At 39.8% G+C, this 13,411-nt stretch overlaps 2 protein-coding genes across 2 annotated transcripts in view; one reads left to right on the forward strand and one right to left on the reverse strand.

Moving 5' to 3' along the window:
* Positions 1-2,059, reverse strand: part of TMEM266 (transmembrane protein 266) — a 144,412-nt gene extending 142,353 nt beyond the window's left edge. The window contains exon 1 of the mRNA XM_082647313.1: positions 2,019-2,059. The gene's annotated coding sequence lies outside the window, so the exon portion shown is untranslated. The remainder of the gene's footprint in view (positions 1-2,018) is intronic.
* The window catches only part of NRG4 (neuregulin 4), a 134,048-nt gene continuing 122,448 nt past the window's right edge, over positions 1,812-13,411 (forward strand). Inside the window, exons 1-3 of the mRNA XM_082647314.1 lie at positions 1,812-1,883; positions 4,964-5,025; positions 10,447-10,534. The gene's annotated coding sequence lies outside the window, so the exon portion shown is untranslated. The remainder of the gene's footprint in view (positions 1,884-4,963; positions 5,026-10,446; positions 10,535-13,411) is intronic.

The following is a 13,411-nucleotide window of genomic DNA, read 5'->3' on the forward strand; positions in this document are numbered from 1 at the left end:
AAAAAAAGATTAAATTTATATCCATTGTTGACTGTACAAATTCCAAAACTTTCAAATGAAGAGCTGCTACAATCACAAAGACTGGATTATGGTTCACGACTTGTACGGATTCCTTCACCTGGTTAAGGCAGTCACACACAAGCATGACAGACAATGTTGTTCTAATGACTGGCAGCGAGACCAGAAGATAGTGTGCGGGGCGGCAAGAAGATTGGAGTAGGATGTGATAATGAAAAACGTAATTCATTCTACCTGATGCATATACATTTTACAGATTTAAATCTGAAGGGAAACAACTTTTTGAACTTAATTGCTTGTTTGGGAGAGCTGAATGGAAACATCTTGAACCCCATGTTTATAGGCTCAGTGCCACCTTAAAAAATTCCACACAAACCCATTCTGAAACAACAGTTTCTCCTACTGGAGAGCCACAAAGGTTGATGTGAAATCTATGAAATGGAAAATCAGATCCAAGCTTGTGTGCTCATGCATAAGCTTTGATCTTAATGAAAATGTAGATGGAACAGCAGCACCAGGGTTAAAGGCTACTCTCATCCTCCCCCCACTGACCCCCCCCAGCAATCAGATGCACTAGAGTTTGCATCCTTATCCTCTCCCTGGCTGTGTGACCTTGGGCAAGTTAGCTAACCTTTCTAAGTCTTAGTCTCTTTATCTTCAACATGGAGATAACAGGTTTGTTATGAGGATGAAATGAGATATGTACCAATAGCTTGTAGCTCAGTACCTGGCACATATGAGCATTTAAGAAATGTGTTCTCATGATTAGATGTGGCACTCTGACTACTATATATTTTAGAAGAAATTACAGTCCTGCTGCCATACCCCAACATCTTGTGGTAACCATTTTCATTCTATATTTCTAGCTTTTACTATTTTTTTCACCACAGTATTTCAGGGGGGAAAAAAAAGAAAGGTAATCAGTTACATACATCCCACTTTTTGAACTGTTTCTTGAAGCAAGGTGAAAAGCTGGGGAAATAGGCAACATATACACTGAAGAGAAATTTACTCTTTAGGATATGATGTTATATGTGTATGGAATATAAACAAATCATGTAATTTCAATCTATAACCTATAGGGCATCAAATCATAGGTAGGTTTTATTTTAAAAGAGACAAAAGCCAAGCAGTATTAAAGAATATGGAAGGAATCAATATGGGCCTATTGCTATCTCAGTATTAGTGACTGAAACAGGGATTGGTGGGCTGGATTACGGGGGATTTCATGGGGTCTAACTTCCAACAGGTGGCAAGCTTTAGTCATCTTCAGATGCAAAACCTTAATGAGTTTGAGTATGCAAGTCTCAGGGATTCTGTTCAAGGCCTCCTCTCGGCAATCAAGGGATACAATTTTCTGGTTTTAAGCCACCCTGGCAAGTTAGCAAGCAGGGAACTGTCCGCCGTAGCTTGCACCTGTCCCTAGAACGGGGTTTTGGCCTGACGGTGAAAACCCACCATCCCTTCCTATCAGTCCATCCTGCCGCTGTGGCGCCTCCAGACAAATGGGGGAAGCCCACTAGGAAGTGGTCACGACCAACAAAGCTACAAATCCCCAGGGTGTGGGATTTCCACCTCAATACCACGCCTGAAAACCTAAAATAGGCACCCGCTTGTTATACTGCAATGGGATTCCCCCCCAGCAGCAATCCCCAACCCCCAGCTTGCATGTTTTATTAATAAATGCAAGATGGCACACAGAGGCAAAGAATGGGAGGTAAGGCATCTGCAGCTGGATCCGAACCAGGGCAGTTTGCAAAAATAAATAAGAAGCATGTGACAAGAAGCAGATCCCCAGGCTGGAGCTGAAGCCCTAGGCTGCCCCAGGCACCCTCGCCTTGCTACAGCGACCAGAGGGGATGAAGGTCAGTGGTAAGATCCCAGCCCTCCCGGACACGTACCCTGCAAACCCTGACCGGCCCCCACCCCCGCCCCGGCCACAGGACCCGGGAAGAGTGGCAGGGGAAGCCCCGGCCACGGCCGGCTGCGGGGACACATACCTGCTGCCCGGGCTGTGGATTCGCTCGGCTCTGCAGCGGCGCCGTCCGCGGCTCGCGCTCCCGGGGCTCCCCTCTCCGCCCCCCCGCCCCCTCGCCCCCTCGCGGCCCGCCGCTGCCTCCGCTGCCTCCGCTCCTCCGCCCACCGCGATCGGGGGCGCGCGCGGCCACGCGCCGGCGGCTCGCCCGGGCCCGCGCCTGCGCCCTCGCCTCCCGCCGTCGGCGCGCGCGCCCCGGAGGCTGCGGAGCGGCCGCGCGGCTGTCTAGGAAACGGCGGCCTCTGCGGGCCGGGCAGTCGGCGGGAACTGGGCAGGGGGATGGGGGCTGGGGACTCGGCCGGCGCCAGGGCCTGAACGGAGCGCGCCGGTTTCGTGGCGTGGGTGAGGGGGTCGCGGGGCCGGGGGAGGGGGGTGCTGTGCGTGCGCTTGTGGAGAGAGGAGGGGGTCGCGGAGAGAAGGTCTGAGGTGGAGGCCGGCGGGGCCGGGAAGCAACAAGTGCGGAGGCCGAGGGGGCCCCACCCGGGGAATTTCGTGCAGCCGAGAATAGAAACCTCCTCTGGCTTTGGTGCAGCGCTTTGCGGTTTCCAAAGCTCTTTGCTAGTTGTTGGGCACATCCACACACGGCACCCCGTGAGGGAGCAAACGGCGGGCATTCACTGCCCTCTGAGGTTTGAGGCACGGAGAGGAAAACACCTCTTTGTGGCCGAGATCGAACCAGAATCAGAGACCCTTGACCCTTAGGCTGCTGTCTGGGAGAAAATTACCTGTCAGGACCTTCATTTGATGGTTTTAGCTCAGGACCCTTATAGGACAGTGTTACTTCAGCCTATTTTTTTTCTTTCCATTATCGTTCTCTTAAGAAAAGCCTTTTTAAACGTTTTGTTCACCAGTCCCTTCCTCCCCACCCGCCATGAAATTATAATACCATTCATATCCTGAATAGCTGTTTATGTACCATACGTGTATCTGTGCTTTATACATGAAAAGAGTAAGATTTCGCCCCTTGGAGATAACATCAACCCCGTGGAGAATGAATGCTTGCTTTAGGACCGTGGCTCTTGGTTTTAGCGGGTGGAGCAAGTGGAGTACGTGAGGGCTGTGGATGCACTCATAATACTCTCTGTAGGTTAAAGTCCTCCCATACAACTCTTTCTAATGTCTGCAGGTGCTGCTGTGAGCAGTGGAATACAATCACTTAAGCAGCTTCTGGATTCGGAATAGGTTTTGTTACTCGTCTCAATTCAGGCTAAACTAGCCATTTTCCAGTAGGGTCCTGACATTTTTGCTAAGATACTTGAAAAGATTGGAAACCCTCTTTTCTAGAACGCTAAGTTCCAGGATGGGCTCTAGCTCCGCAGACAGCCTTGATTTCCGGTTCTCACACCTCTTCTCGAGTGGGTTTTTTGTTTTGTTTTGTTTTGTTTGTTTGTTTTTTGGTTAGGCCTATTTGGTCTCCCAGGAATGTCTTAGTCATTCTTGCCTCTTCCTCCTCCCACCTCAGCTTTTCTAGCTAGAAGATGGAAATCAAAACCCAGGTCACAGAATTGCCACAGGGGCTTGGATCATACTTTTCTTAGACACAGGAATTTCTAGGTAGGGAATGAGTATCGAATTTTGGCAAGTTGGGAAGTAAGTAAAATTCCTTCTTCAAGTCCTCCCTCATCTTTCAATGTTTCTTAACCCAACTGTAATGGAATTTCAGAGGAACACAAAGCCCTTGGAGGTGATATTTGTAGAAGCTACCTGGGTTGCCAGAGGATTTTTTTCTACATTTAATGTGGACTGGAAAAGAGAAAGTGGGGATGAGTCAAGAAAACTTGGGAGGGTGGATGGGATTGCTGGGTGGGTATAGTTTTCTGACAGGTGGTGGCAACATTTCAACTACACTTTTAAAAAGTGTTAAAAAAAAAAACCTCGGCATAGCTTGTTAAAGTTGTTTTCCACCCCATTCCCCCCCCCACCCTCACACTTAGTAGAACTCTAAAGACTTGATTAAAACCATTGAAAAGCATCCAGTTACAATGCTAGTTAAAAGAGTAGGACAAGTATTTTGAAACTTGCAGACAGAAAAAGTGGAACACCACTTTGGTTTACCTGGAATCTTTGTAGTCTAATACCAGGTTTGGATTCAGGTGCAAGGCTACTTCAAGGGAAATTTTTTCCTACAACAGCTGTCAATGAAGACCCTCTAGAGAGAGAAAACTGGAAATTACATGCTAACATATTTTATCTGTGTCTTTTAAGTGTGCTGCTTTGGGGTTTTTGTTTGTTTGTTTTTGTTTTTTTTGTAATCTGAGTTCATGGAAAATGTAGGTACACCATTTTATGTGGTAGTGTGAAGTCAAAAAATCCCCAAACGTGTAATTTATCAGCTCCATGCTGCTCCCTGGTGGTGTCGTACTTCACATCACCTGTCCAAACTAAAATCTTCCACTTCTTTCATTCTTTAGGATGTTGGAAACCTAAATCAGAGTTGTAGACAAGATGGTATTCTGCTTTCTCCAAACTTCTCCTGCTCTATTTTCAAATACCCTAAGTCCTAATACCCAAAGGAGGATTAGCCCTTGAGACTGATCAATTTGGAGGAACTGTGAAGATCTCTGGCAGGCCTCTTTAGTTTATTCTTAAATGCGTCTGTAAGAATCTCTTGAGGATACTTGATTAAAATCAGATACTGGAGCTTCACCTCAAACCCATTAGAATCTAATTTACGGGAGTGTGGCCTGTTATTTTTATTTTTAACTGTCCCAGGTGATTCTTATCAATGGGAGAGGTTGGGGAATCCTAGAGCTATAAAGGGAACGGGTTTGACATTAGTAGACTGTAAGTGACTAGTGAGAGGGATTTTGTGGGTGAAGGATCCCCACAGCATAAAAGAAAATAGGACCTAAAATAGGAGTAGAAGAAATTAACTGTAATTTTAAGGCTTGTGTGTCACTTTCTTGCCAGATATATCTGCTTCTAATGTGGCTGTAATTGGCACGCTATCCCATACCAAAGTACCTTTTGAGGTAAGTCAGATTTTCTTTCAGTTAAAAAGACTGTCTTTTCAAGAGTACCAGAATCACATAACCAGAAAATTTGTGCATGTATGCAGCTGCAAGATTATGAGAAGGCAGACTGGAGATTATGTTGATCCTGTGAATGAAAAAGATTGCTATTAGAGTTAAAATTTGTTCTCTTGAGGTAGCTGCTTGAAAAAGTAGAACATATGAATCTGATGCCACATGAGTTGTGAAATTTTAAAATATCAAGAGATTTTAAGTTGTTAATGTTTATGTAAATGTTAATATTTTAAAACCTCTTCTGAATGTTGATTTGTGATGCACCCTCACTTATTTGGAACACACAGGGAGAAAGCCAATTTAAGTTAATGAAAAGCTTGAAAAATGGAATATATGTGACTCTGATAATTATTTAAAAATTTAAGTATACACAATAACTGCTAACAAAATAGCTTTAAAAATTCTGCTGAGAGGGCTTTAATGAATAAATGTGATTGACTTGTAACTAGCAAAATTCATGTGCTTACATTCTATGTGGATAAAACAAAGCACAGTACCGTGCACTGAATAGGTCCTCAATTAACATTCTTTTTAAAAACGTTTTCTCATAAGTAGCTTAAATACGCTTAACGTAGCGAGCCCATGTTCAAGGATAGTACCTCAGTGGCAGATTTCACCTTGAGCGGTGGCATGCCAGGCGTGGGAGCAATGAGAGCATCACTTGGGGTGTAGGCAACAAAAATTCTCATTGTCTGTAGGGAATTAAACTATAATAAACCCACTAAAAGTCTGTCCAATTTTTATTACCAGCAATTTCTGTGTACCAGAAATTCAAAACAGTGTCAATGATAAAATATTTCTCCCTGAAAAATTTCTTATGAGTCTATGTTCTAAACAATTACTGTAGTTACTGTTAAGTTTTAGTAATGTATATGTAAGCTTCAAATTAGCACATTTTAATTATTGATCCTTTAATAAATATCATATTCTACATAGAAGTTAAATCAGAGAACTCCCAGTTATACAGTTGGCCTTCAATAAACATAGACTCAGCTCTATGGATATTTTTCCAAATAAATTCATAAAAACTCAGGGTAATTCAAGGCTTCAGGTGCAGTTCATGTCTGCAGCCCCTTTGGTCCATATCTTTGCATTTATATAGTAGATTCTTAAGCAGTGATTGCATAGCGACTATAAGGATGAAGAAACAGACTTGATGACTTCAGTGTTGTCATTCTGTATGACCACTTAGGGTTTTCATTTTGCATGTAACATTTGAGGGAAACAAAGTCTAATATTTTTGGCTTGTAAGTACAAATTTAGTTAATATGTGAAATTATTCTTCAGAATAATTGAATTTAAAAAATCTTTTACTTTGAAATTTGTTCTTTTTAAATTATTAATGTTTACTTCAAAACTGAAGAAGGAATCAATAGGAGGTGCATTGTTATTACTTAGTACTTCCACAAAACAATATGTAGGTTTAAGTTTTTCCTTTTTTCAGAAACATGAATTCCGTTGCATTTTTCCTTTTTTGTACTGCAATATTTATTTTATATTTGCATATACGTGGAGTTGAGTAAAAGAATTTTCACTGTCTGTTTCTTTCCTGGCTATTATTATTTGTTTCATTTCACGATCATTACTAAAAATAATTTTGTCACGTAGAGGAGGGTGTGTTAGAAAAAAAAATGATCCTTTTGGGTGTCATATTCTGAGTATACCACTGGGCTCAAGTGATCACAAAATAAATGGTATTCAAATTAAGTGAGCTTTATTATGTGTTTAATATCTGGAATTTTGCATGTACTTCATGAGGAAACCGTTTTGGGGGCACTGTTTATATGGCAAAATGAAATATCAGTGATTGTATATGTATTTTAAAACATAAAAATGATCTAGTATTCCAATTCTAGTCTAATTAGGCTATTTTAAAACCTAGCAAGTACATGTCCATGTGTTTATTGATAGACTCCTAATGATTACTGACATTTGTTAAATGCCTACAGTGTGTCAGACATCATTCTGTGAGCTTTATTTGTATTAACTTTTTCATAAGTCCTGTTGGGAAGGTATAGTTGTTATCTCATTTTACAGATGAGAAAACTGAGGCACCGTGGGATTAAGTAATTTGCTCAAGAACACCCAGATAATAAGTGGAGGAAATAAGATTCAAACCTGGACAGTCTGATTCAGAGACCTCAAGTTCAACCCTACTGCCTCACTGCCTCACGTACACACACAAAGTTGTGTCTCAGTAAGCTTGAGGAATTAAGTGGGAAAAGCATTCTGGATTCCAGGGTTTCACCTCCAATTCATTCTTTAACTTTGAAAAAGGCAATTAAATGAATGTCTCTGATTTGGAGAGGATTGAACTTGGTACATCTAGAAATTCTCTAAATTTCTTTCTAGCTCTAAATTTTTCTGATTCTATGATTATTTTTATGTAAAGAAGAAAATTTGATTTTTCACTTATCTAACAGACTAAAAATGAACCAGAGGGGGGAAAAAAACTAGCATGATTAAATTTGAAGGTAGATAAACTTTTGATATTTTGTAGTTACAAAATTATACTACTTTTTTTGGAAAAAATTTTATTTATTTATTTTTGGCTGTGTTGGGTCTTCGTTGCTGTGGGTGGGCTTTCTCTAGTTGCAGTGAGCGGGGGCTACTCTTCGTTGCAGTGAGTGGGCTTCTCATTGCAGTGGCTTTTCTTGTTGTGGAGCACAGGCTCTAGGCGCGTGGGCTTCAGTAGTTGTGGCACACGGGCTCAGTAGTTGTCACGGGCTCTAGAGCACAGGCTCAGTAGTTGTGGCGCACGGGCTTAGTTTCTCCACGGCATGTGGGTCTTCCCGGACCAGAGCTTGAACCTGTGTCCCCCTGTATTGGCAGGCGGATTCTTAACCACTGTGCCACCAGGGAAGTCCTATGCTACTATTAAACCTTTCATGTTCATTATTCCTGTGACTACAGAAAGACCATAAACTTATTTTTTTAAATGAAATATAATTGCTTTACAATATTGTCTTAGTTTCGTGTGTACAGCACAGTGATTTTGTTTTTTTGCAAATTATATTTCATTATGGATTTTTATAAGATATTGGGTATAATTCCCTGTGCTGTATAGTAAATCCTTATTGTATCCATTATAATTTATCCCTCACCCTCTCCCCTTTGGTAACCATAAGTTTGTTTTCTATGTCTGAGTCTGTTTCTGTTTTGTATACAGATTCATGTGTATTAGTTTTAGATTCCACATATAAGTGATAGGTAGTATTTGTCTTTCTCTGACTTATTTCACGAAGCATAATATTCTCTAGGTCCATCCATGTTGCTGCAAATGGCAATATTCCATTCTTTCTAATGGCATTGTATATATACATATACACACATATGTATATATATTCCACAATTTATTTATCCATTCATCTGTTGATGGACATTTAGGTTGCTTCCATGGCTTGGCTATTATAAATAGTGCTACTGTGAACACTGAGGTGCATGTATCTTTTCGAATTAGAGTTTTCGTTTTTTTTCCTGGATATATACCCAGGAGTGGAATTGCCAGATCATTTGGTAGATCTGTTTTTAGTTTTTTTAAGGAACCTCCATACTGTTTTCCATAGTGGTTGCACCAATTTATATTCCCACCAATGGTGTATGAGTGTTTCCTTTTCTCCACACCCTCTGTAGCATTTATTATTTGTAGACTTATTGATGATAGCCATTCTACTAATGTGAGGTGATACCTCATTGTGGGTTTGATTTGCATTTCTCTAATAATTAGTGATGTTGAGCACCTTTGCATGTGCCTATTGGCCATCTGTATGTCTTCTTTGGAAAAATGTCTGTTTAGGTCTTCTGCCCATTTTTTGATTGAGTTGTTTGTTTTTTTGATATTGAGTTGTGTGAGCTGTTTGTATATTTTGAATATTAACCCCTTGTGGATTGTATCGTTTGCAAATATTTTCTCCCATTCCATAGGTTATCTTTTCATTTTGTTGATGGTTTCCTTTGCTGTGTGAAATCTTTTAAGTTTGATTAGGTCCCATTTGTTTATTTTTGCTTTCATTTCTTTTGCCTTGGGAGACTGATCTACAATTTATATCAAAGAATGTTTCACTTATGTTCCCTTCTAGGAATTTTGTGGTGTCATATCTTACATTTAGGTCTGTAAACCATTTTGAGTTTATTTTTGTATATGGTGTGAGAGAATGTTCTCATTTCATTGTTTTACATGTAGCTATCAAGCTTTCCCAGCACCATTTGTTGAAGAGGCTGTCTTTTCTCCATTGTATATTCTTGCCTCTTTTGTTGTAGATTAATTGAACATAGGTGAGTGGGATTATTTCTGGACTCTCTATTCTGTTCCACTGATCTTTGTGTTTGTTTTTGTGCCAATACCATGCTGTTTTGATAGCTGTAGTCTTGTAGTATAGTCTGAAGTTTGGGAGTGTTATACTTCCAGCTTTTGTTCTTTTTTTCTTCAGGATTGCTTTGGCAGTTCTGAATCTTTTGTGGTTCCATATAAATTTTAGGATTATTTGTTCTAGTTCTGTGAAAAATGTCATGAATATTTTGATAGACATTAAATCTGTAGATTGCTTTGGGAAGTATGGCCATTTTAACAATATTAATTCTTTCAGTCGAAGAGCACAGGCTATCTTTCCATTTCTTTGAATCATCTTCAGCTTTCTTTATCAATGTTTTATAGTTTTCAGCATATGGGTCTAGAAAGACCATAAACTTCTGAGGGATTGATTATGCATTCTGATAATTGGCTTGATATAAAAATTTATATTATTCATATATGCCACTTTTATATACTTAAGGTGTTCTGAGCCTTGACCTTCTTCTTCATGCCATATAAAGTAAAGCTCTTTGGGAAAAGGAACTTTTAAAGTGGAAGATAGATCATATTTTATACCACTTTTTCCCTTTCTTTCTCATGAAGGTTACCACTTTATTGAAATGACAATCCTTATTAACTCTCTATCCATAATATTGTATGTAAATTTTTTTCTTGGTGGAGACATAACACAAAAAGTAACTTTCATAGAAAAAGAAATAAAATTCCTTGTCATCCCCCAAAAGTCTCTGTTTGAAAGGGTTTTTTTCCTCCCACACAATAATCTTCTAATAAAATTCTATTTCCCTCTTAATCCAGCTCCTAGCCTAGTATTTAGAAGTATTAACAATAAATAGTTTTCCTGAGGCTTAAAAAAGGGGAAGCAGGAGAAATTAAAAATATTAAAGTTTCTGTTACTTATTACGAAGTTCTTTGAGAGTATTACTAAGTAAAAGAAAAAGCCCGTAAAATTTGTAAACAGATTCTACTCTTCTCTTCCATATGTTGCTAAAATTGTTATATAAAATATTTTCTGTTTTTATTTTTCTTTATGGTGGCCACAATTTCTATCAAAGCAGAAGAAAAAGAGGTGAACTATAAAGTGAGAGCCAGTTTCATCTCTACTCTGCAATCTAGGAGAAAAACTTTCACCCGAGGACAGATCGGGTAAGTAATTATTTGTTAATTTATTCTTTGTAATGTTTTGGGGCCATTTGTGGAGCCATAATTTGTCAACTATAGCCATAGATCATTGTTTTAATTCAACTAAGAGAAAATAGTGGTAGACTCCACAATATGGAAAGTTCTTTAACTTTTAAATTACAGAAGCTTGGGTCTCCATTCTAAAGTTGGAAAGGTGTGTGTGTATAGAACCATGTTCAAGTATGTGTTAACTATTCCTAAAAACATATTAAAAACAACAAACTTGTAAGCTTGGTCTGGTCTTTGTAATTTAAAAATAATATGAATAGAATTAAAGAAAGTTAAGAAAGCCTTGGAGAACAAGAGTCTGGAAAATAGTTCAAGTTGTTGAGTTTAGAAGAGTGAAGGCTAAGGGATGATATTGCTTTTCAAGTAGTTGAGATGCTGACTTACTGAGGATGGTGCCTGTCCTTTTTCCATCTCTATAGAGGAAAAACAGCAGGAGAAATTTAGATAAGAAGAGTCAAAACTTTTGAAATTCAGGATGTGTAAGATTAGAATGATTTACCTTGGGAAGTTGTAGAATTCTCTTTTTGGAAAAGGTCTTCTAAGTACAGTGATCATCTGCCAATAATAGCTTATATATCCATCATAAGACCTTCTAATTTTCTGTTGCTATGGTTTATTTTGACAAACATACGGTGATTTATGTCTAAGGCAGTAGCTAACATGATATATTTCTAATGATAGAATATATAAACTAGTAGAACTTGACTTTAGGAGTATTATAGAAAATTATAAAGTTCTTTTAGGAGCACAGAAGTAGTCATGTGTTTTATTCAGTTTGTTCCATTGTTGACCATGTGATCACCATTACCATGTTTAATTTTTCTGGTTCATATAATGCTCTTCAAATACATACGTTACTGTCAACAGAAATTGAATCACCTCTATTAAGACTAGAGAGAAGGATGGGAGGATAAATTTAAAGATGAGTGTGTTCAGATAGGATTGTTGAGAACAGCTCTCTGAAATGTGAGATAAGGTAGAGATTTCAAACAGTGGAGAGTGGGCCACAGTGTGATGATCTGAAAATGGCATTTGGGAGCAAGGAAGAGGCTGTTCCTCACTTCTTCCCATCGATTCAGAGAAAGCAGAAAGTAAGGACTAAATAAGTTATACTGGAAAAGGTACCTTGTGATCTAAGGAGGAACCAGATTTTTATTAAGAGTAAACTGCAGAGGGACTTCCCTGGTGGTGCAGTGGTTAAGACTCCACATTCCCAATGCAGGGGGTCCGGGTTCAATCCCTGGTCAGGGAACTAGATCCCACATGCACGCCACAACTAAGAGTTCGAGTCACAACTGAGGAGCGTGCCTGCCACAACTAAGGAGCTGGTGAGCTGCAACTAAGGAGTCCTTGAGCTGCAACTAAGGAAGCCATGTGCAGCAACTAAGACCTGGTGCAACCAAATAAATAAATAAATAAAATATTTCTTAAAAAGAGTAAACTGCAGAAAAGTGAAAAATAAATTTGGATAAAAGAGTTTTTCCTCAAATAAATGGACTGTCTAGTAGATGGGGGATAGGGCAGAGGGTAAAGAATGACAGAAGTTGAAGAATTGGGTGTGGAATGAGCGTGGTTGGGGGAGTTTGAGAGTGAAGATGTGCCAGTCACATGCAAAAGGGAAAAAAGACTTGTGCTGATGGAGGCGAGTAAATAAAACAGAAGGGAAAGAAGTATTTGAGTAGGAGAGAAGAGTAGACATAGGTTAAAGGAAAATCAGGGCCATTTAGGATAATATTTCTTTGTGAGCAAGGAAGTATTAAACTTGACCAGTTAGGGAGGGTGGGAGGGAGATACAAGAGGGAGGGGATATGGGGATATATGTATACGTATAGCTGATTCACTTTGTTAAACAGCAGGAACTAACACATCATTGTAAAGCAGTTATACTCCAATAAAGATGTTTAAAAAAAAAACTATGTACAGTAAGGAAAATGGGAATGGATGATAATTACTCCAGTTCTGAGAAGGGTACACACATGTGAAAAATAAGAAGGCTGAGTGACCCCTTATTTCAAGAAAAGTTTTCTGGGGCAGTGTTCAGAGACTTAATTCTGTTTGGATATTGGTTGTAGAGTTTCTAGGCTCCAAGGACATAGGAAACCTCCAGGAAGACCAGGATCAACACTGAGAGGTCAGTGGGGTTGGGAAGTGCTATGATTATTATCTCCTTCACATCTCTGTATAGAGCTGTAGCCTTTTGCAGGAGACATGCGTAATTCAAGACTATTCCTGGCAGCAAAGAATGGGAAGTTTGCTATTGCCATGTGGGCAGTAGCTTAAAAGAGTTTATGAGTCAATTACCAACCAGCTTTGAAAGAGTGATTCTTTTTTTTTTTTTTTTTTGCGGTACGCGGGCCTCTCACTGCTGTGGCCTCTCCCGTTGCGGAGCACAGGCTCCGGACTTGCAGGTTCAGCGGCCATGGCTCATGGGCCCAGCCGCTCCGCGGCATGTGGGATCTCCCCAGACCGGGGCATGAACCCGTGTCCCCTGCATCGGCAGGTGGACTCTCAATCACTGAGCCACCAGGGGAGCCCGAAACTGTGATTCTTGATGAATTATTAACTGGGGGGGATTTTGTGTTATTTCATATTTTGCATATAAAGTGAATCTTTATTATCAAATCATTTTACATTTGCATTAAATGCAACCATATACTATTAGATTTTCCAGTGAAGAATAATGATAGCTAACACCTGTTGAGTGCTTCTTGTGTTCCAGGCACCTTATATATATAAATTCATTTTATTTTCAGACAACTCTTTGAAGTAGGCACTATTATTCTGTCCCCCGCTACCTCAAGCCTCACATATGGATGAGGAAAATTGGCACAA

Source organism: Grampus griseus, assembly GCF_964374135.1.
Source record: "Grampus griseus genome assembly, chromosome: 2".
NCBI classification, from domain to species: Eukaryota; Metazoa; Chordata; class Mammalia; order Artiodactyla; family Delphinidae; genus Grampus; species Grampus griseus.